Below are 21,599 nucleotides of genomic sequence, written 5' to 3'. Positions count from 1 at the left end.
TATGCTTTAATTATAAAGAGATAGTTTTGTCATCTGGTTTAATCAAGTATTAAATTGTTAATGTGCCGGAACTCAAGTTAGTGCTAAAAGCAGCAGATTTCTTCTTTTTAGATACTTCTCGTTGAGTTACAAAACGACTCAAACAAGCTCAAGTTAAGATTAAACCACCTTAAGTTAGAATAATGTTTCTAGTGTGAGGATCCCTTTTCGTGAAAAGTCGTAAAATGTAATTGGATACTTGAGATCTTCATTCTTTGTAAATTGGGTTGGGATGGACATCTGGTCAATTTCAATGTTAACAGGGTCAAGGAAGAGGGATTTCAAGACAAATACATTTTCTTCACATCCCTTGTGCAGATTAAGATACACTATGAATGTAAGAAACTAGGAAAAGTAGCTATTTGACAAAATCTTTGACCTTCAACGACAAGATTTTGCTGGCCGATCGGGCTTCAAATTAAAATAGGAAGCCACAGCACTCACAGGAAGCATTCTATGCGCTTACTTAGCCCAGATCTACACAACAGTGCCATGTGTGTGGCAAGATTCCCAAAAATATGAAGGTAATAGATTTTAGCAGGAACGAAAATGTGGACAAATTCCGGATTAGCCTCTCCAGGTTACGTTACACTTCGTGGAACTGCAGGGGAAATCAAAGCATGGCAGGTGAGTTGAAAGGTAAATAAACAATTGATGAAGAAAATATATCAGAAGATACAAGCCAAGATGAAGATGGAATTAGGGATCATTGTAGATGCACCAAAGCAAATGGGAAGTGGGACGTCCAATGACAAAAATACCGAAAGAAATATTTTTTTCCAGAACTCCAAGAAAGTAGTGGATATAACGGGAATAGACAGAGACCTCCTCAAGAAATGATCCTATAGGCACTATCTTATTGCCTGGGCCTAGACGTGGTAAAATTTGAGATGGGGACCCAGTAGAAAATTGAGCTGAACTTCTCGCTCTACCAACATCCCAGATTTTATTCATAAGATACTTTCCCATGGTCCAGCGATTATTTCGGCTGCTCTTCTGCGAAAAGGAGAAACGTCAGAAGAGACTCAAGATGATGGAAACAAGCATATAAAGAATCCAGTCATCTCCACAAAGCAGTCTGAGATAGACACTTCAAAACGATGTACTCCCTCTGTCCCATAATTATTGTCCGGTACACTTTTGTTTGTGGTCACAAAATATTTGTCCGATATTCAAACTGTGACACTTGTGTATACAGAAGAAGAAAATGAAACACGGGAATGAGTCATACAACGTTATTACTCAAGGATCAGTACAAATTGGCCGATCAAGTATCCAAAAGAACATAAATAAAAAGTTACCATTTTGGCATACCGGACTATAATTATGGGACAGAGGGAGTATTAGACTTCCATATAAGTCTCCTCCAGTCATTGGCTGATGTTGAAACCGATCGAGATGGAAATTTTAAATAAGTCATGGTTTACTGTATTGTGAGTGTAATTGATATTAAAATACCATAATACTGTCCAATATTGTGTTCTTTCCCCAAAATGGTAGAATATGTTTAAAAAATTCCATTCTGAGGTCACAGACCAAAAAATGAATTTTGACCAGGTTTTTCATGAATCTGGACCACTATGTACTGTTGCAATTAGCCAAACGTTTCACAAAAAAGGGGATAAAATACAAAGAAAAAAAATTGAACACCTGATACATGAAAACGAGGCATATATGGTCTTCGGCTGCATACATGCATTACTAAATTTCTGTGCACACCCCTGGAAGCTGTCAGTCATTATTATTATTAATTATAACAACTACAGTACATTGTAGTATCAGTGGCTAAAACTTCTCTACTTGAAGTTCGATGGAATTCACCGATGACACTGTCAAAACTGAATTTTCAGATCCATTTTCCACAATGTCCAAAAATCTTTAAATTTTCCTTAGAAGAAGTAAAACAAAAACATGAATTTCATTATTTGTGGAGAAAGAGCATGTCTTTGCAATAACTTCCAACATCACAAACTTATGGCTCCATCATGTCCACATGCTGAAAATTTAAGTTTTTGTAACGTAGTTTTCCCACTACAAAAATTAGGCTACAAGTACGTTATTAATTTTATAGATGCTTTTGTAAAGTATGTTGAGTGTTCATACATTTTTCCCTGAAATCCTTATAATTTCATTAAGCTATGTGTAAAATTTGAAATAGATATGATCATTGGTTAAGGAGAAAAATATATATATATATAAGCAAGGGTATCTTGTACAGACGGTCTCAAGAGTGACAGACAACGCAGATTGAGTGACATTTCGAAGTGCTGTAAAATTAAAACCGTTTGAGACAGAGTTGAAAAAAAATCAGAAGGTTTCTTTCAATCATAAGGCAAGGGTGTACACCAAATTTAATCAACGTCAGAGACAGAGGGTGACGTGGCCTCGTTGAAATGACGTGGAATGACCCAAAATTAAGTTTGATGAAACAAACTTGCACTAAATAGTTTACTGTCTTATCGAAATGTACACTGAAAAGAAAATATTTTTATGATATACTCGCACTTACTTGGCTCGCAGATAAAGCCCTTCGTTGAAAGAACATTCAGCAGAAGCGAATCTTCTTTGAGGTACTGCTTCCTCGAACCCTGTTCCTTCCATCCAGTAGGTCCGCGGTCTTCACCCAGAACCATTCCTTGTTGCCTAACTGACGATCACCAAGCCACACACTCTTGATCTCTCCTATCAAATCCAAAAAGGCGGAAAATTAATATGTTTGTGTCCATATATATATATTACACAAGACTCATAACAACATCTACAACATCATAAACTGAAAAACATGGATATTGTAACTATTTATAGAGATGATCATTGTTGACTGTATGTTGTCGACATACATTGTTGTAAACGAATTTAGCCTGAAAAAAGGTTGTTAATGGAAATAACAATGTTATACCACACACTATAAATTATGCAATTGAGCTGCAAACACAAGTGGTGGTATTAGGACATCCCTTTTGGTGTTAATGCGGAATTGGCGTTGCTTAGGCTTAACACCATTTTTGGTTTCCTGTTACACCATTTGCCGTCACACCACAAGTATGGAGGCCTTTAACACTCGATTAGGTTTGTGCTACACCACCAATTACGGTATTACACCACGTTTGTTGGCAACTCAATTTCATTTTTTTAGAGTGTAGGTCTCTTTGTAATTTTGTAACTTGTTAACGTTAATCTGCAACATTTTAAATTCACTTGTAAGTTGTAAACATTTTATGAGCTGAGATGAATTTTTCGTTTCCGATACATATTTTATAGCACGCTTCTAAAACATTAGTAAACATTTCATCTTATTGAGATTTCAGGATGAAGCAACACGTGACACATGTCGCTTTCATACGAGCCAATCAACAGCAACGTTTCACACAGTTGCAGCATGACAGGCTGTACAAGCCTACGTTCGACTGGTAATATCCTCAAGCGACACGTGTCGCTTCCATGTGAAATCTCCCATACGGTGTTTAAGCACCCTTACCTAAGCTACTCCTGGCTTTGTTGAGTACGGAAGGGCTTTCAGGAGCTGCGAGCACAGATCCTTTCCTAAGACAAAAGACGTTCGCCTTCTCCCAAGTCATTGGCGACAGGTACACAGTCAGGTGGTTAACGCTGACGCCATCTTGTTGTTGAACACCTAAGGAGAGGGAAGCCATTTAATATTAAAAGCAAACAAATAAAATATCCTTATTGACAACCTTGGTATTCATTGTCGGTGGTATTTCAACACAATTAGATTTCTTGACAACGAAAATATGTTCTAATCCTGGGCTCCAGAAGGGATGTGAAGAGAGATAATTGGAACAGTTGACTACTTATTCTTCACTCCTCCCCTTTAATTGTGTATATCTTTTCCAGTTTTCTTTATTTGCATCATCTTTCTTGCTTCCTGTCTCCTTTTATCAATCTTAGCAGTCTATTTGTTTTTTTCTCGCTTACTTCCTCTTTTCTTGATCATTACTTTTTATATTTTCTCTTATTTTCATTTAATTTAGTTTCTTTCGTTCTCCCTGTCTCACTCTCTTTCACATCTTTATTTCCCTCTTTTTCTCGTTGTCACACAAACACTGGACAGAGTACATGAAATCCTGTACAAATAATGCCAGCGGAACAGCTGTTTATTCGTGACAAGGTTTCGAAATGGTTACTGGTTCGCTACCATTGTCAGACCATGCCACCCGCCACATGTAACGTCAGTGTACTGAACGTCCGGGTGAGAGGTTTGCGGTTTCGCATTAGTACATGCCTCTGTGAGTGTACAACATGCGGCGAGTAGAACTTCAGGTCCATTGTGTACGAGTAGGAATAAGCATAAGCCCACGTGTTCGGTAGGCTGCAGTACACAACACAGCATGCTGGCCCTGTCGACAAATTACAAAGTACGCCAATTACCGGTGCGTTCAATTCCATTTGACTGCACGTACGCTGTTCCCACTACCCGGTTCAACAAAGGCAATCGGAAAGTACCACGGGTCGAGGTGTGACGAGCTCTACTGCATAGCAGTCGGTTCCAGTGTGCTTCCACTGATAACGCGAATACGCCACTCCAATCTTGGTCTCATTCACCGTTGTCTGTTACAAGTGGTTGCATCGTCGAAGGCATTGTGTGGTACCTCAGGACGTTCTACAGTGCATTCCTCGCGGGTAGTGTGCATTCCTGTACTTAATTCGCAGTGGCAAATTGTTGAATGTGAACTAATAATGCCTTTCACAAACGAAGAAGTATTTGATATGCTCATGGTGTTGGGTGAGTGCCAACGAAATAGTTCTGCTGCTGCTCGTATGTATGCAGCAAGGTATCCCGATCGGGAACATCGTTCAAGACATGTTTTTCGCACCCTTGCCGATCGTGTACGCAGAAGGGGCAATGTTCAGCCTTCTAGCAGTCACAAACATGAGCGCATTGCTCGGCCTGTTCGAGATGAGAGTAGTGTTGCCCACGGGACGAGACGGGACAGGCTTTTAAAAATTCGAGACGAGACGAGATTGATCATGTGTCAATTTGACAAACGAATATTTTCGAGACGAGACAGCATTTCACAGCATTTCCACGAGACGAGACAGGCCAAAGTCTCGTCTCGTGGGCAACACTAGATGAGAGGTCTGCTGTGTACTTGCAGCCTTCCATCTCAATCCTCACGTGAGTATCAGGCAAGTTGCTCGTGATTCTGGTGTCAGCGCAAGTACAGTGAGAAGGATTTTAAAGGATCACAGATTTCATCCGTACCACGTGTCCTTGGATCAAGAGCTATACGGAACTGATTTTCAAAGCAGGCTAGACTTTTGTATGTGGTCTCAAGCTCAAGTGAATGCAAATGTTCGATTCTTTGACGAAATGTTGTGGTCTGACGAGGCTACATTTAAAAGTGATGGTCAGGTAAATCGGCACAACATGCATTACTGGGCCGCCGAAAACACACGGTGGATGCAAGAGGTTGATCATCAACGTAGATGGTCTGTGAATGTGTGGTGTGGAATCATCGGCGGACGAATAATTGGACCTCATTTTTTTCAAGCGAGGCTTACGGGTGTTGTGTACTTCACATTTCTTCAAGAACAAATGCCCAGTCTTCTCGAAGACGTCCCCTTACACATCAGAACACGCATGTGGCTACAACAAGATGGCTGCCCAGCACATTTTGAGCTGACAGCTAGGAATCAGGTGAATGCAATGTTTCGTGGTCGCTCGGTAGGTAGAGGTGGGCCTGTGCCCTGGCCTCCTAGGTCACCAGACTTAACATGTTCAGATTATTACCTCTGGGGACGACTGAAAGAAATAGTTTACCAAAATCGCCCTACAACGAGGGATGGCATGATCGAGTGCATAGTTGCTGCATGCAGGCAGAATAGTGAGGCAGAAGTTATTGCAGCACAGAATGATTTCAGTATCCGTGTGCAGAAATGCATTGAGACCGAGGGAAGACATTTCGAACATCTACTGTAAGTTGGTAAATGTGCATCACACTGGGTGCTTTACCTATTCTTCTCGTTTTCGTTGTTCATTGGTTTCTGATTACTCTTTCGTTTTTCTTATCATCATTTCAGTTAGGCCTATTTTTCTTGTCCAACAATGGTTTGGCAATCAATTGTGAGAAAAGGACCTTTTTCGTTGGCGAATAAGCCGTTAAACACGCCAACGAATTCCTTATTCTGCGTGACAGTAAACCATTCGTTGCCAGTCCTAAGCCTGGAGAAAGTGTGAAGGACGGTAAAAGTTGCAGCTCAAACAAAGATTACAGTAGTACGGTGTTTCAAGAGCAGACCCATTACCATAATTGTTTGTACAAGATCTTATGTACTCTGTCCAGTGTTTGTGTTTTGCTATTTACGTACGTAATTCCTCACTTTGGAACACCAACTTCAGGGGTCGGAATTGTTTTTTGATCGCCATTTTGAAACCGGTCAGTGGATTACAAAATCATGTTCGCATCCTTTTCACGTTTTCTGTGACCTTTACAACGAGGTATTAGTCGACCCCCCTTGACATTTGAAATTTTCGAGTTCTTCCCTAACTTTAGACCCCCTTTTTTGGGTCACGCGGTTTCATCCTTTTTCAGTCCCGCAGTCATCATGTGGCATATCGTTGCAAAGCTTGTGTCCTGCACTTTCCGAAACTGTTATGTTGCTGCACTTATCTTAATTGTTAAGCTCGGTATACTCGATTTGGCTCACCTTCCTTTTTTTCCAAAACCATTTTCGACACAGAAAACGCTAGGTGGTACAGACAAATGTTTCATATGACAATCTTATTTCTTCCCCGTCTTTCCGAATCTGCATTCCGAACATACCCTTCCCATTTGAAAATTGCACGAACGGGGCATGTGCCCCCCACTAAAACCACAAAGGCTGGCTTTCGGGCTGTTGCAAATACTTTCTACGGATTCTTTGAGCCCAACTTAGTGGTGCATTTTTTAGTTTCAACTTGATACGATCTCCCGTTCTCGAGAAAAAGGTAGTGTCTGGGTCGCTCTGAAACACCCTGTATGTGTGTGTGTGTGTGTGTGTGTGTGTGTGTGTGTGTGTGTATAATCGTAGGTAGAATCAAAGATCTTACGTGGCACATTTTATCTCGCTCTGAACTCAGCCAAAAGGCATTTCGCACCGATCTAATATATTCCTCAATTCATTTTAAAATATTATTGAATGTTTCATATCGATATTTTGATCAATGCGTCAATTCTTGACTCTGAGACGATATTTTCTACAAATACCTCATCTGTCCTCTCGTCTCCTTTCTCTTCTCTCCTTCTTTCCCCTTCTTCTCCTCTGCTTATATGTCATATCGCCTTCCCTCCTGTTCTCGCCTCTTGTCTCCATCCCATTTTTCTCCACTCCTCTTATCTCCTCTCCTGTCTTAGATTTCCGACCCCACTGCACTCTTCTCCTCTTCTTTTCGTTCTCTCATGTTCTCTTTCTTACTCTACTCTCAACTCCACTCTTCTCGTCCCCTCCTCTCCTCTCAAATCTCCTCTTCTCTCATCTCTTTCCGTCCTCTCTTCTCCTCTTTGCTTCATTTTCCTCATCTCTCCTCGCATCTTTTCCCTTTCTCCTCATTACTTCTCCTATACACATCTGTCCTATCTTTTCTTCCCTCCTTTACTTTTCCTCTTACCCTTTCGCTCTCTCCTTTCTTCTCTCATTTGTTGTCCCTTTTCGTTTCCTCTCTCCTCTTTTCCTTTGTGTAGACTCATTAGCGATGAAATACTAGAAAATCGATTTTCTTTCTTTCAGAAAGTATTTCTTATTTGCGACAAATGTAATACTGATTTTTTTTAGAGTTTTATTCAATAATACTTGGTTGTATTCCTTTCGCGTATTTCATAAATATCTATTGTGCATATGGCAACCCTGAAATTGAGCCTAACTCTACACGCAACCCACCAGCGCCTTACGTAATTTGGGTTGCCTAGTTTAAAATGTCGTTGTCCTAAAACTTTTGAGAGACACTGTACCACCACACAGGCGAACAGGGAAAATGTACGGCGCAATCAAATGGTTGGTCATGCACTATCACACACCACACATTAACCGCAAACCTGTGCTGATGGTGTGACACGAGAATTGCATGTGGATTTGCAAAATCCCAAACGTAACTGTTTATACTATTGAACACTCCCGTTTTGGTGAACATAGCTTCATCGGTCCACAACACCCGGTTCACAAAATTCGGGATAGTTTCCATCTGATACAAAAACCATTGGCAAAACACCACACGTGGGTGAAAGTCCTGAGGTAAAAGGTATTGTACCTTTGGAGTTTGAAAGGGTAAATCCCCTCTTCGGATAGGACGCCCCACACATTAACATGAGAGATGTTGTGGGCACTGGCTATAGCGCGCGTACTGGTGTCAGGACGATCCCTGACAGCATTTAACACCGCAACTTCACATATCTGCCATGTGGTTTTTTTAATAGAGCATGCCTCAATTCTTTGTGGAACGCCCTTCGCCACAAGATCGCCGGACATCACTTCCCTGGACTTCTTTCTATGGGGAGAGATGAAACGCCTCGTATACAAAACACCTGTCGTGTCAGTCGAGGATCTTTGAACATTCACTCTGCACACAGTGAACATGTCGACACATATGCAACCTAGCGCACCACCACCACCATCTTTGTTTTTTCTACGTAATGGTGATGTCCACTACGGATATTCGCTTTCTTTTTAGTTGTCAGTCTCCACATATCACTTTCCGTGGATAATACATCTCACTAAACCCTTCCCTACCGTCATGACTTCAACAGACCCATTCGCTTCCTTTGGGGAATCTCTTGCGCATCAACTTCACACATCTGCTTTTTGAATAGAGCATGCCGCATTTCTTTGTGGAACGCCCTTCGCCGCGGTCATATGTTGGCCGTTTCCCTACTATTTGCTTGTAAACATAATTTTCCCACTTTTTCCCACTTCAATAAATCCGAATGGTTGCCGTTTTAGGCATTTCGTCACATGAACTTTCGTGTTTATTTTCACTTGTAGAATCACCTCCTAAGCGTTGGAACCGAACTTTAGTAACAGCCTGTATATATATGTGGGGGGGGGGGAGGATTGTAAAAACTAGTTGATGGATTTGAAAACCTGCTCCCCCCCCCCTCCGCACTCCAAATAAGTTCCGACGTCCCTGCGAAAGGGTGCTTTTCCGAACGCGAGGTCGTCTCAGGGCCAGATACGACGTCATCCTTGCGGGTAGGCAGCACGGAACACTCTCTGGTGGCGTTTTCTTATTTGCTACTTCCCAAGGGCATCGTCGCTGTCCTCGTCGACCCAAGTGGCGTTAATCCCTGGTAAAGCAAGACATTTCAGAATTACAGTACCTTATTAAGGTTGGTTAACACTTTGCATGATGCTGGAATCATGATGGAAGGGCTACTGGGGACGGATGTGATAGACTCGATTGTCGTTGTTCGCTGGTTCTAGGCAAATACAGTGAACTTCAACAGTAATCTTTGTTCGTCTAGATCATCGTTCCTCAACCTATGGGACGCGACTCACTGCTGGGTCCCGAGGGGGCGGGCTCGAAAATTTATTTAGTGTGTCTTAAAAACCTATTTCATTTAAATTACTAAGATATATTGTATTAACAATTTAAATTCACCCCGTGTTGTATGTAGTCTAAACTCTACATTTCTGTTATCCGCTCTTTACCATTGCTTTTTACCGGCATCTCTCTGATGTTTAACTGAAGGGAATCGGTCTCAACAATGAGTTCTTAATTATCTGTGTGTCAGAAGGATGTCGACTTTAGGTGTCACTTGATATTTCCAACCGCCTGTGGGTGTGTGCGAGAGGTGTTCCGGATGTGATGAATCCAGTGTCCTTGTTTCATCTTCGAGCTCAGACATAAATGTGACTATTTCGGTAATGGACGAGAAAGAAGCCATATCATAGTAAGTATGATGCGAGCTATTTGAGATTGGGATTTACGTGGTACTATGATAAAGACAAACCCTAACCCCAGTGTGTGCTATGTTACAAAGTACTCACCAATATTTCCATAAAACGAAATAAATTGTGAAGACACTTGGAAACAAAAGTTTCAGATGCTACAGATAAAATTGAAGAATTTTCCTCACGTGCTTTATCGAGATTTAAGCAGGAAAAATATGTTGTGTCCAAAGTAGGGTCACTGAATTCAAAGGCTTTGGAATCAACATATTTAGCTAGTCTGCCTATTGCTAAAGGAGGAAAACCCCGTTCTGTAGGAGGAGGAATTTTTCCTTCTTGTAGGTAAGGTGTAACGCTATTCCTCGCTCGCAAAGGAATAAGAATCAGATTGTGTGCAATTCGTTTTTAGTTTGTTTCCTTTTTTGGGGAAGTAATACGTCACTAGATCATGTGATTATGGAAAGGGAAGGCTCTCGCGTGGCGTGCGGAGCTCTCTCTCTCTCTCTCTCTCTCTCTCTCTCTCTCTCTTGTATTCTGGCAGCGGTTGGGTTCACATATCGCAGTTCTACCTTCTACCTTGAAGTGGTAGAATCGGTCTGCTGAAGTCATCATCTGTGTACTGGTAGTATAATTAATATATTTAAGTTTAATCTAACATCCATATTACTTGATTTAGTTAATTAGTTTCATTAGAGCACTATTTTTTTATGCTATGTTTAATGCTACCATTACGCAGATGGTCCTTTCAAAGTTGACCGATATCCACTAATCATGTTCATTTGTATTCAATTAGATTTATAACTTCCCTACTCAAAATTGCTGATTAATATTATATTTTCCACTCAAGAATAATACAGAACATTGAACCAACCTTAATACGTAATGGGAAACACAATCTAATTCCGGTACATTTGTTTGGCCTATATGAAGTTTGGTTATATTTGTAAATTGAATTATTAATGTCAATCAGATAAGTTATGCTAAATTTGTTACTAGAAAATTTATATTGTTAAAGTTACTACTGTTGTAAATGACGAATTTCTAGTCGTTGTTTCCTCAATAAATTGTTAAATATACTACAGAGGTTGTTCGCTTTATATCCGACCATTGTCGATTCGGCGCTGCCACCTGGCGTATCATGCTGGAACTATGGGTCTGCTGGAGGGAGCAGTGTTGTGTCTGACCTTATAGGTGCGTGGGTGTTAGTTGTGAATGTTATCAAATGGCGCCGAAAATCAACCGGTATTGGGAGGGTTACGTAATGGCCCTTTTCCATGCTAAGTTTTCATACGTACGCATTGTGGAACACTCGGGGTGATTACTGCGAAAGCTATTGTGGCCCGTTACACACAACAGGCTCTCTTTGCGAAACATTCACCCACGAAAACAACCAGGAGAAGGGCTGCAAGCAAACTGTCACATACCGTGACATTGACGGCAAGGGGCGCAGCAACTTTGTTCGTCAGTGTAGGAAAAGTTTCCCTCGTGGCTTTATGGTTGTGACGGGATTCGGATATGAGGGTAAGTTGATGATACGCAAGATGGACAAAAACGTGAAGGTGAATGCCAGATACTTCCAAGACTCCATTCTGACACCTATCTATCAGAGAGACATCCCACAATTGTATGGAATGGACGCGAATCAGGTGATGATCCATATGGACAAGGCTTCGAGTCATACCGCCAGAACATCACTACGTTTTTATCAGGAAATGGCAGAGGAATTAGGAATTCGTGTCATTCCGTTTGAAGACATTCCTGTGAAAAGCCGAGATGCCAGTCCAATGGATTTTTTCACATTTGGACTGTTGAAACGACGTCTTCAACATCGCCGCCCGCGCACCCTGGATGGTCTATGGAAAGCTTGCAGGGAGGAGTGGGACAGAATTCCCATGCCTGTCCTGCGCCGGAGCTTGCTGCAATGGAAACTGCGATGCCGGGCGATAGTCCACAATGCTGTGGGTCCAATAGAACATGATCGGTGGTGGCGGCGCGGTATCTCATAAGTTGAGTACCCTTCACAAATGGTCGGATATAAAGCGAACAACCTTCTGTATTTACTTTTCGAACTTCCCACAAAGGCCTCAGATTCTGCTAAATATTTTAATAAGTAAAGGTAGTCAAATTATCAGCCCGTAGTATATATGATTGTAGAGGACTAGTGGTATAGTCCAAATCTAAATTACAGTACCCGCCCAAAATATATCATATTTGGTTTTTTGAGGATAACTTATTTTAGCATACCTCAGTTCATCTGCTAATTTCAACATATTATTAGTGAGGTATATCACACAGTTAAAACAGGTATACAGCATCGAGAACTCATTTTAAAATTTTACAGAATTTATTTTGTCATTTTGGGCAAAGCAGCAAAAAACTAGTAGTCATTATTAGACTCAAAATTAACCTACTATGCCTACTCTGCTGTGCTCTAACAACTTCAACGTGAACAATCAGTTAATACTTCGTAGGAAATCCCTTGCTATCAATCACAGCCTGGCATCAATCAAGGAGAGTATCGATGACAGACTGGTCGATCTTCTCCCACTCCTCCTTCAACTTCTCATCCGCAGAAGTGGCTTTGGTGCCTCGGAGACGTCGGCTGAGCTCCTCGCCGAGGTGTCCTATGGGGTTCAGATCGGGACTCTGGCTGGGCCACTCCATAACATGTGACGTTCCTTTCTGGTGTTCGCCACTGGATCACGGATTACTACGTCACGGTAGCTACCCAATCTCCCTGTGCGGCGGAGTTATGAGACTCACCTTAATGTTATGCTACAATGAGCATTCTCAGGACGAAACGGTTTGAACAAAAAAATAGCTTCTTGCTATTTTACAAATTTAATAACACATTTTGCCTTTAAACAATCACTGCAAAATAACAATAATATTCACAAACGCAATCACATTTGAATTAAGTTGCGGCTTTACCTATAAAACAGTGTTTTTCACTAAATAAACATCATCTCACGCAACTCAACTTACTTTTTCCATTTCACGCACTGTTGTCCTCGCAACCGAATCAATAAAAGATTGGACAGTTCTACACATCTTCACAAACCGAAAATGACTTCCACTTCCGATATTGCGTGTAACAAATGTACAGCAAAAATTACAAATTTAAATCAACACAAACAACAGCATTGAAACTAACATATAAATCAAACAGATTTCTGTGAAATTAACAGAAAACCAATAACATATTACATATCACCAAAATAGACAAGGCGTATCAAGTTCTCCTCCCATACAAACAAAGAAAATTGACGCAATGTACATGAAGGAAATTTTCTTTATAAAATAAACTTCTTCGAGCTTACGTCAGAACTCTTCACTCTTCATGCAAACTAGCTCTAAGAAAATTCATATGATCCTACATTTTTTAATCATAAAAACAAATCTTCAAACTATCTGTTCTCTTGCTTTGTGTAGAACTTCTTTTCTTTCTTTCACGATCCTTTCCACATCTTCTAAGAGCTTCTTAACATTAACAGCTTGTTCTTCATCCAATTATACATTTCCTAAACATTTGTATTTCCAAACGTTTAACTTCTGAAATTGTTCTGGGCTTAAACTTAATTATTGACATTGAAGTCTCACATAAAATTATACATTTGTTCCCTATTGGACCTTTATCATTTTCAACTATGGCTGTCCTTTCCCTTCGACTTCGCCATTCATTCTCAGATTAGTATCCTGGAACTAAATTATCAACATTGTGAACTTCTAATTCTTCTGGGAATTATACCTAACGTCAGCCCTCTTTCGGTTTAATAATAATCATTACAGGAAATGAAATTCAAGTTGTATCCAAATCGTGTACACAATGCAAGCATTATCTGAATAATTATATGGCTTTGTAAACTCTTCTTTATCCATTTTCTTCAAAGAATGTGCAGGACTCTCAACGATTACTTTCTATGATGGAATATATTTTTCAACCTTCACAATGCAAACAAAAGATAGATTTTCATATAAATTTGATAACACTTACTTCACATCTTCACGTGCAAGCTTATTTGATAGAGTGTTTTACAAGCGGTTTCTTTTGGTTTTCTGAACTGTTTTCTTCTTCCTTCTTTTTCTCCATAGATCAAACATTTCTTTCTTCTCTTGCCACTTCAATAAGTCTCCTTCCAACTTTTTCCTCTTGGACAACGGAACAGGATAAGGATTGGAGTAAACAGGTTCTTCACTGGTCAGATTTATTTCACAGATAGAATTTCTAGATAATCCTGGCTTGTCGGCGAATATTCTTCTATATTTCAACAATAAATTAAATAGCTGCTCCTTTTCCTCAACTCTCAAAACATCTGAAGCAAAGGCTTTATCTCTTATGTCTGATTCTGTTGCAGTCCACTCATCAGCGTTAGCTTCTTCCTCCGCTTTCGTACACTGTATTAAGGCTGTCTTCTCCCGCGACTCGCCCTTCTCTGAATCTCCAGCGTTAGGAAGTAAATGTTGCTCTACTGTGTGTCCGCCATTGATCAGATACAATTTTTCTGCGCCTGCATCCAGAGTGGCTTTGTATCTTCGAAGGAAAGGATAACCAAATAATAAGTCAGCTTCTAAGCACTTGACCACATATACCAAATCTTCAAATATAAAACCGCCAATTTCAAAATTTATTCGCCTACATCCAGCTATCCGTGATCTTTCTTTTCCAGCAAAATCTTTTAATATTACGCCTGGACACTTCTGCAATTTAAGACCTGGTAATCGCTCTCGTACTTGAAGCCAAATATTATAATTCATAAGGGCACATTCGCTACCCGTGTCCAGAGTACATTTTATTTGGAATCCTAATACCTCGACTGAAATTTCAGGTTTCTTCACATTATCCCTATCTTCTTCCATTATCGTCTTTCTAATTTTTAAATAATTTAGAGGAGTGGCTTCGATATTCAAGTACAATACTTCTAACGGATGTTCTGTTAGGAATGGGTCTTCACTTTCGTCGCTTTCTTGTACTTGCATGCCCTTCATTGCAAGCGTAAGAGTACCGCTTACAACGGGCGCTGGGCTAAACCCAGAACTTCATTGCAGTTAATTTCCCATGGCGACGCTGTAACTCTAAGATTACTGGAAGGTAGCTCTTCCGTCTGTATTGCACACTCTTTTCGTTCTGGAGCTCTTTGATCTCTTCTCCAACTATTTGTGTACGGCGTAGTCCTTCTATAAAGTCTGTTACTTGTCCAGTTTCTATTCTTCCACCTTCCACCCGGGAATCGCTGTCCTTCTCTGGTGATTGGTTCCTTCCCATTTCCGCTCTCTGCGCTGCGGGATCCTCCAGGATTATTAGTAGAAGTTGTCATCTGTACTCTGCGAACTCGAGGTTGGTTAGGTCTCCTTTCTTCTGCTTTGTTACCGTCGCCTCTCCACCCATCTATCTGTTCTGAGGCTTCGTACTTCCCCAAGAAGTTGGTCAACTGGTCAATGTTTCGAGGATCTCTTGTTAATACTAGCTGCCGTATTCTGTATGGGAGCTGATGAATAATTAAACTTAACACTTCTGTTTGGTCCACACGTTCGACCAAGTTACAGTATGACTCGTAGACATCCCAACAATAATCCTCCATAGAAAGACCTGAGGATTTGGAATATCTTCTGTTTCTTAAAATCTGGATCTCTCTCTGCTTCGCTTCTGCAGAGGCATACTGTTTTTTAAACGCGGCACAAAACTGTTCAAAAGACTTCCACCTTCTCTCGTTGGCAATAAACCAGGCTTTAGCTTTCCCTTTCATTACAGAAGGAAGCACCTTTAATCTATAGTGCATAGGCATTTTCATTATGTCCATGGACGTTTTCAGTTCTTCCAAATAACGCTCCGCTGATATGGAATTTATTTCTCCGGTAAATTTGCTCAGAGAGTTAATATCCGACATTCTAAAAAAATGTCCAGTGTGAGATGTACTATGAGAGACATCAGGAGATTTATCATTATCTTCTCTGGGTATCCCTTTTGTACTTTGGATACGTCTTCTCCTCTTACGGTTCCTTTTAGTCAACAATTCAGGAGAATATACAGATTCTGTTGAAGATATACCGGAAATCAAAGGGTCATTATCATTTCTCACCCATCGAATATTTTCCACAGATCTGTCAGTATTTCCAGCAGTCATTCCTGGATTTCCTTGCACAGATTCTAAATGTAATCTCTCCAACTTTCCTAAAAGGAATTCCTCCATAAAATAGAACTTCTGGTTAATTTCTTTATTCATCTTCTCACTGTCCTGCATACACAAATTCCTTGAAGTACTTTGCTGATCCACGACGGATTCTATCCTTACCCTTACGGTGTCCAATTCATTCATTACTTTTCGTCTGTCTACTTCCCAAACTTCTTCTATCTTATTTAGAGCATCTCTCCCTTCATCAATTTGTTTTAACAAATCACATCGCACAGCTTCCAATTCTTCTTTGTTTTCTTGTCTTCTGTCTTCTATTACTTTCATTAGTTCCTTTTTATCCTCTTTCCGTCCTTCTTCTATCATCTTCCTCAATTCATTCTTATCTTCTAACCTTCCTTCTTCCATTTTCTCAAACCTCTTTATCATTTCATTCTGATCTTCTTTCCTTCCTTCTTCAATGATCTTCCTCAACTCATCCTTATCTTCTTTCCTTCCTCCTTCAATGATCTTCCTCAATTCATTCTGATCTTCTTTCCTTCCTTCTTCAATGATCTTCCTCAATTCATTCTGATCTTCTTTCCTTCCTTCTTCAATGATCTTCCTCAACTCATCCTTATCTTCTTTCCTTCCTTCTTCAATTCTCCTTATCCAGCCACAAAGTACCTCCATATTTAAAGTAGCACTATGCGATTTGCAATTTTTACAAACTAAGTCACCATCAGGAAGAAATTCTCTGGATATTGGCAAATTTGCACACCCTAAATGGAAATACGCCTCGCATTTCCTGCACTGAAATATTTCGTCCAAGGGCTTATCTTTATCATCACAACAGCTCAATTTATCCATTTTCTTCTTGCTCTGGCTTCTCAAAATTCTCCTACTCATACCTTGATATCTCTGCAAAATCGATCACATGACTTACATGTGTTATCAGACTTTGTAACGCTCGACAATTTCCTCATGACTTCACACTGCACAAAACACACGTTTTTTTTTTACACGATATTACAGTTACAATTTATCCTTTTACATCATCGATGCCTTCACGTTGAACGCCAAATTTACCTGTGACGTTCCTTTCTGGTGTTCGCCACTGGATCACGGATTACTACGTCACGATAGCTACCCAATCTCCCTGTGCGGCGGAGTTATGAGACTCACCTTAATGTTATGCTACAATGAGCATTCTCAGGACGAAACGGTTTGAACAAAAAAAAATAGCTTCTTGCTATTTTACAAATTTAATAACACATTTTGCCTTTAAACAATCACTGCAAAATAACAATAATATTCACAAACGCAATCACATTTGAATTAAGTTGCGGCTTTACCTATAAAACAGTGTTTTTCACTAAATAAACATCATCTCACGCAACTCAACTTACTTTTTCCATTTCACGCACTGTTGTCCTCGCAACCGAATCAATAAAAGATTGGACAGTTCTACACATCTTCACAAACCGGAAATGACTTCCACTTCCGATATTGCGTGCAACAAATGTACAGCAAAAATTACAAATTTAAATCAACACAAACAACAGCATTGAAACTAACATATAAATCAAACAGATTTCTGTGAAATTAACAGAAAACCAATAACATATTACATATCACCAAAATAGACAAGGCGTATCAAACTGACACTCTGCGCTGCGCGAACCACCCCGTGACATCCTTCGATCGTTGCTTAGATTCATTGTATTCTTGGAAAAACCCATCTTCTGCCCATGCTGAGACGTGCCCACGGCAGCATGATATTTTCCAGGATGTTCTTTTAGACATGCCGATCCATGATTCCATTGATGCGCTCCAGGGGGTCAGTGCCGAGGGAAGAGAAGCATCCCCACACCATGACCGATCCACCACCGTGCTTGACTGTAGGAAGCTGATACTTATGGTGGAATCTGGTGCCTGTATGACGTCGTACCTACTGTATGCCGTCATTCCGGAACAGTAGGTACTACGATTCGTCACTCCAGATGATGGTATTCCACTGACGACGCGTTCAGTTCAGATGTGCCTTGGCCCACTCGACACGTGCCTTCTTATTCTTCTCGGAGACAAGCGGTTTCTTAACTGGCAGACGTCCATTCAGTCCGGCAGCCTTCAGCCTCTTATGTATCGTCGGTATGGATGGCTGGCAATGTTCTGGACTCGCCAGTTCCCGTCCAATATCCACTGCAGTAAGTTGGAGATTCCCCCGAGACAAGCGCAGTATATTCTCATCCGCGACAGGATCTGTGATGCGTGGTCTCCCAGTCTTCTCCATCTTTACGTATCCTCCCTGGCCCCGCCACCACTTCAGAAGTTTGCTCAATGCCGACTGGCTGATCGAAAACTTCTCTGCCAGCTTCTTCTGAGTCCTCCCTTGGAGATGGCCTACCACAATCGCATCTTGTTGCGCCTTGGTGAGATCGAGCGCTTGATTTGTTTTACTTATCACTGAAATGATTATTATAACACATTTCAACAAAACAATTACAGATTGAGATAGAAAAACACTTCTAAAATGACGGTTCAAAAATTACGGAAAAACGCCATTTTCGAAATAATCACTTCTGCTTTTTACCATTGCACACTACGCTGGGCTACGGTAACTAATACACAGTTCAAAGTGCTGTGAAAATTTAAGAGAGACCGGATAAGTCCCTAAAAAGCTATCCTCAGAAAACCTAAATATGATATAATTTCGGCGGGTACTGTATATGGGAAAAAACTTGGGTGGTGACAAAGGATATAGTTAAAACTATGTTTGGTGAAAAGGAAGCAAAGCAGTTAGATTTAATCACCCCTGCAATTAATTCTGCCGGTACACATTTTTATGGGCCCCATGAAGTGTAATATCCTTCAAAGTGTGTCCCGGACTGAAAAAGGTTGAGAAACACTCCAGATCCATTGGTTAATTACAAAGGTAAGTCGGTAAGCAGGTCACAAAGGTTTATTAAAATATATTATAAGCGAGATACTGACTTGAAAACTTTTTTTAAAATTGTTTTTCAACATAATCTCCACCAACATTGATACACCTATCCCATCGCTTTATCAGTCCCCTGAAACCTGCTGCATATGTCTTTAGGCTGCAGTCCCAGCCACAGTCTCACCTCACGTTCAACGTCATCATCGTCCACGAAACGTTTGCCGCCACCGTGCGCATACTTTTCGGAAATCCAAACCTTCATTCATTATGATATATGCTAAACCATGAGAACACCCTATTGCGGTTGCTATACTGTGTATCGTCACTCGCCTCTCAGCTAGAATCATCTCCACGTATTCTCCTCGGCCATATTTAAAAAGAGCTGCCCATGCGTTTGTCTGCAATCTAGCGACTGTTAACTGAATATCATCAACTTGGATTGTGCTGCCACCTAATGGCATTTCTAGATAACAAAAATCAAATCAAATCAAATCAAAAATAAGATCATGTATTTGTAATGATTGTCACGTGCTAGAGATATAAAGGTTTTGGTACATACCTTTCTATGTTCTGGAAACTTGGAGTGAAGGATATCTGGTACATGTGAAGGCAAAAGTAATAGTAGGCAAATTGCCCATAACCATGTTAATTCACTTTTTTCCCTCAATGGGAGGGTGATGAATTGAAACTAAAACTTCAATAAACAATTCAGTTCTGTAAAACAACATAGAATACAAAATAAAGAAAAGGAATGAACACAATAGTGAACAATTTGCCTACTGTTATGTTAGCGGTCGATTGTACTATACATCCCTACCCCATTGTAAGTGATACTAACCCTCGACAGTTTCACTTAGGAGAGATACTTTCTTCGGGTCGTCCATTTCCACAAGATCACATTTTCTGGAGGTGAGGCTCAGAGGCTATGGAGAAAAAGACGTGACATTAATACTTACTTTTGCGAACTGGTTGATGAGAATCGTTTAATGTGACCCGTATTCCGATGGTCATGGGTTCGAATCCCGTAGTCGGTCCTTGCGGGTTTGTTAATAATTTCCTCGAGTCTCTACAAGCGAATTCTGGCTAACGAAGTTCATTGTTTTCTCCAAAATTATTTTCCTTCCATCTGCCACCTATCATCATGTTCGTGTGTAAATGAGTAACGTTCAAAAACCCAACTGGTCACCTGGGTGACTCAACGTTGAGAAATAGACTCGTGATCTCTCCATAGAAGATAAGGGGTTCCAACTCGAGTCTGGGTCTGAATTTTCTTATCATCGTTCATCGACATCATCACGACTAGCTTGAATTGTGAAACGTTGAAGGCATGTGGGGGAATGTGAAGGTAGGACCACACATTCACAGTGTCGGTCATCTGTGGAGGTGATGTGACCAGCACAACGCTCCGACGTCTATACAATCCCTCCATCCCCAGGTTGCCCCAGGTTGCCCCAGGTTGCCCCAGGTGCCATTTATTAGAGGCTGGGTGAGTACCAGAACCGCTCCACGCAGGGATATTATTTGAGAAATTCTCACCCAAGCCGAGAATCGAACCTGAGATTCCCATTTCGCAGTCAGACGCACTACCAACATTTTTTAAAAAATAGCGGTAATATACCACGCCACCCTCCTCCTCATAATCATTTGACTTACACACAAACATCCATTTCTTTACGCAGGACTCGAACCCGCAACCCCTGACGTCGTAGCGCGCTTCGCTGACTACTCCGGCACAGGGGTCGACATCGACTGGTCCAAAGAAAATAATAACAAAAATACAAATAAGAAAATGCAAATTAAAAAATAGAAAAAAATAATGAAATGTATCATCCTCCAAATATGAGATCATAATATTTAGTGAATTTTTACATTATCATCATCATTCTTAGCCATCATTCATGTTAAGAAAATGCCATTGCGAAATGTGTGCATTATATTTCATATGAATTCGCTAATGGGAGCATTCCTGCTTTGCCCCCAAGCTGTTCTTAAGAATACTTGCTTGTCTGACAGCAGGCATAAGCATTGCTTGCGCATTGCTTTCTGATGGATGTCTTGGATGGAGAACTCGCAATGCTCAGACAACCATATTCATCATCTTTCGCATCATCTGGCTCGGCCATCATGCTGGCGTTCACAGCCTCACTCGAGCTTAGCCAAACCCACGTTCCATTGATGTTCCTCGCCCCAAGCCACAAGTTGTAATCATCTGATAAGGCAAATTATAATTTTATGGTATTATCAAGTCAGTATTAAGGGAGGTACAATACTAAAATTAAACAAACTATATACTTCTGAGCGGATTGCTTTATAATATGAAGTAGTTACATATTTACACCATGCCCGCATAAAGATATTCAGGTAAGTGGGAATAATCAGTTTTAGGTCAACAAAATGAAGGGTCACAAAATCTTTTTTCAAACTTTGTAGTAAATATAGAATTTTTCGATGATATGTTTTTCTCCACCACACACCAGTTTTCCACAACTGGCATCGATATTTGGAACTATATATATAGAACTATTGCGTATGAGTGTACTTTCCGAAGTAAGAAAATACAACATTGGGGTCACCCCTATGACGACTTGAACCCGGGACGTGTTAGGAACTTCAATCAGGGTGTTTGCATC

This window comes from Lepisma saccharinum, chromosome 21 (genome assembly GCF_977018435.1).
Source record: "Lepisma saccharinum chromosome 21, izLepSacc3.1, whole genome shotgun sequence".
In the NCBI taxonomy this organism is placed as follows: Eukaryota; Metazoa; Arthropoda; class Insecta; order Zygentoma; family Lepismatidae; genus Lepisma; species Lepisma saccharinum.
The sequence above is the reverse complement of the archived record's forward strand: the minus strand, read 5'-3'. Positions refer to the sequence as shown.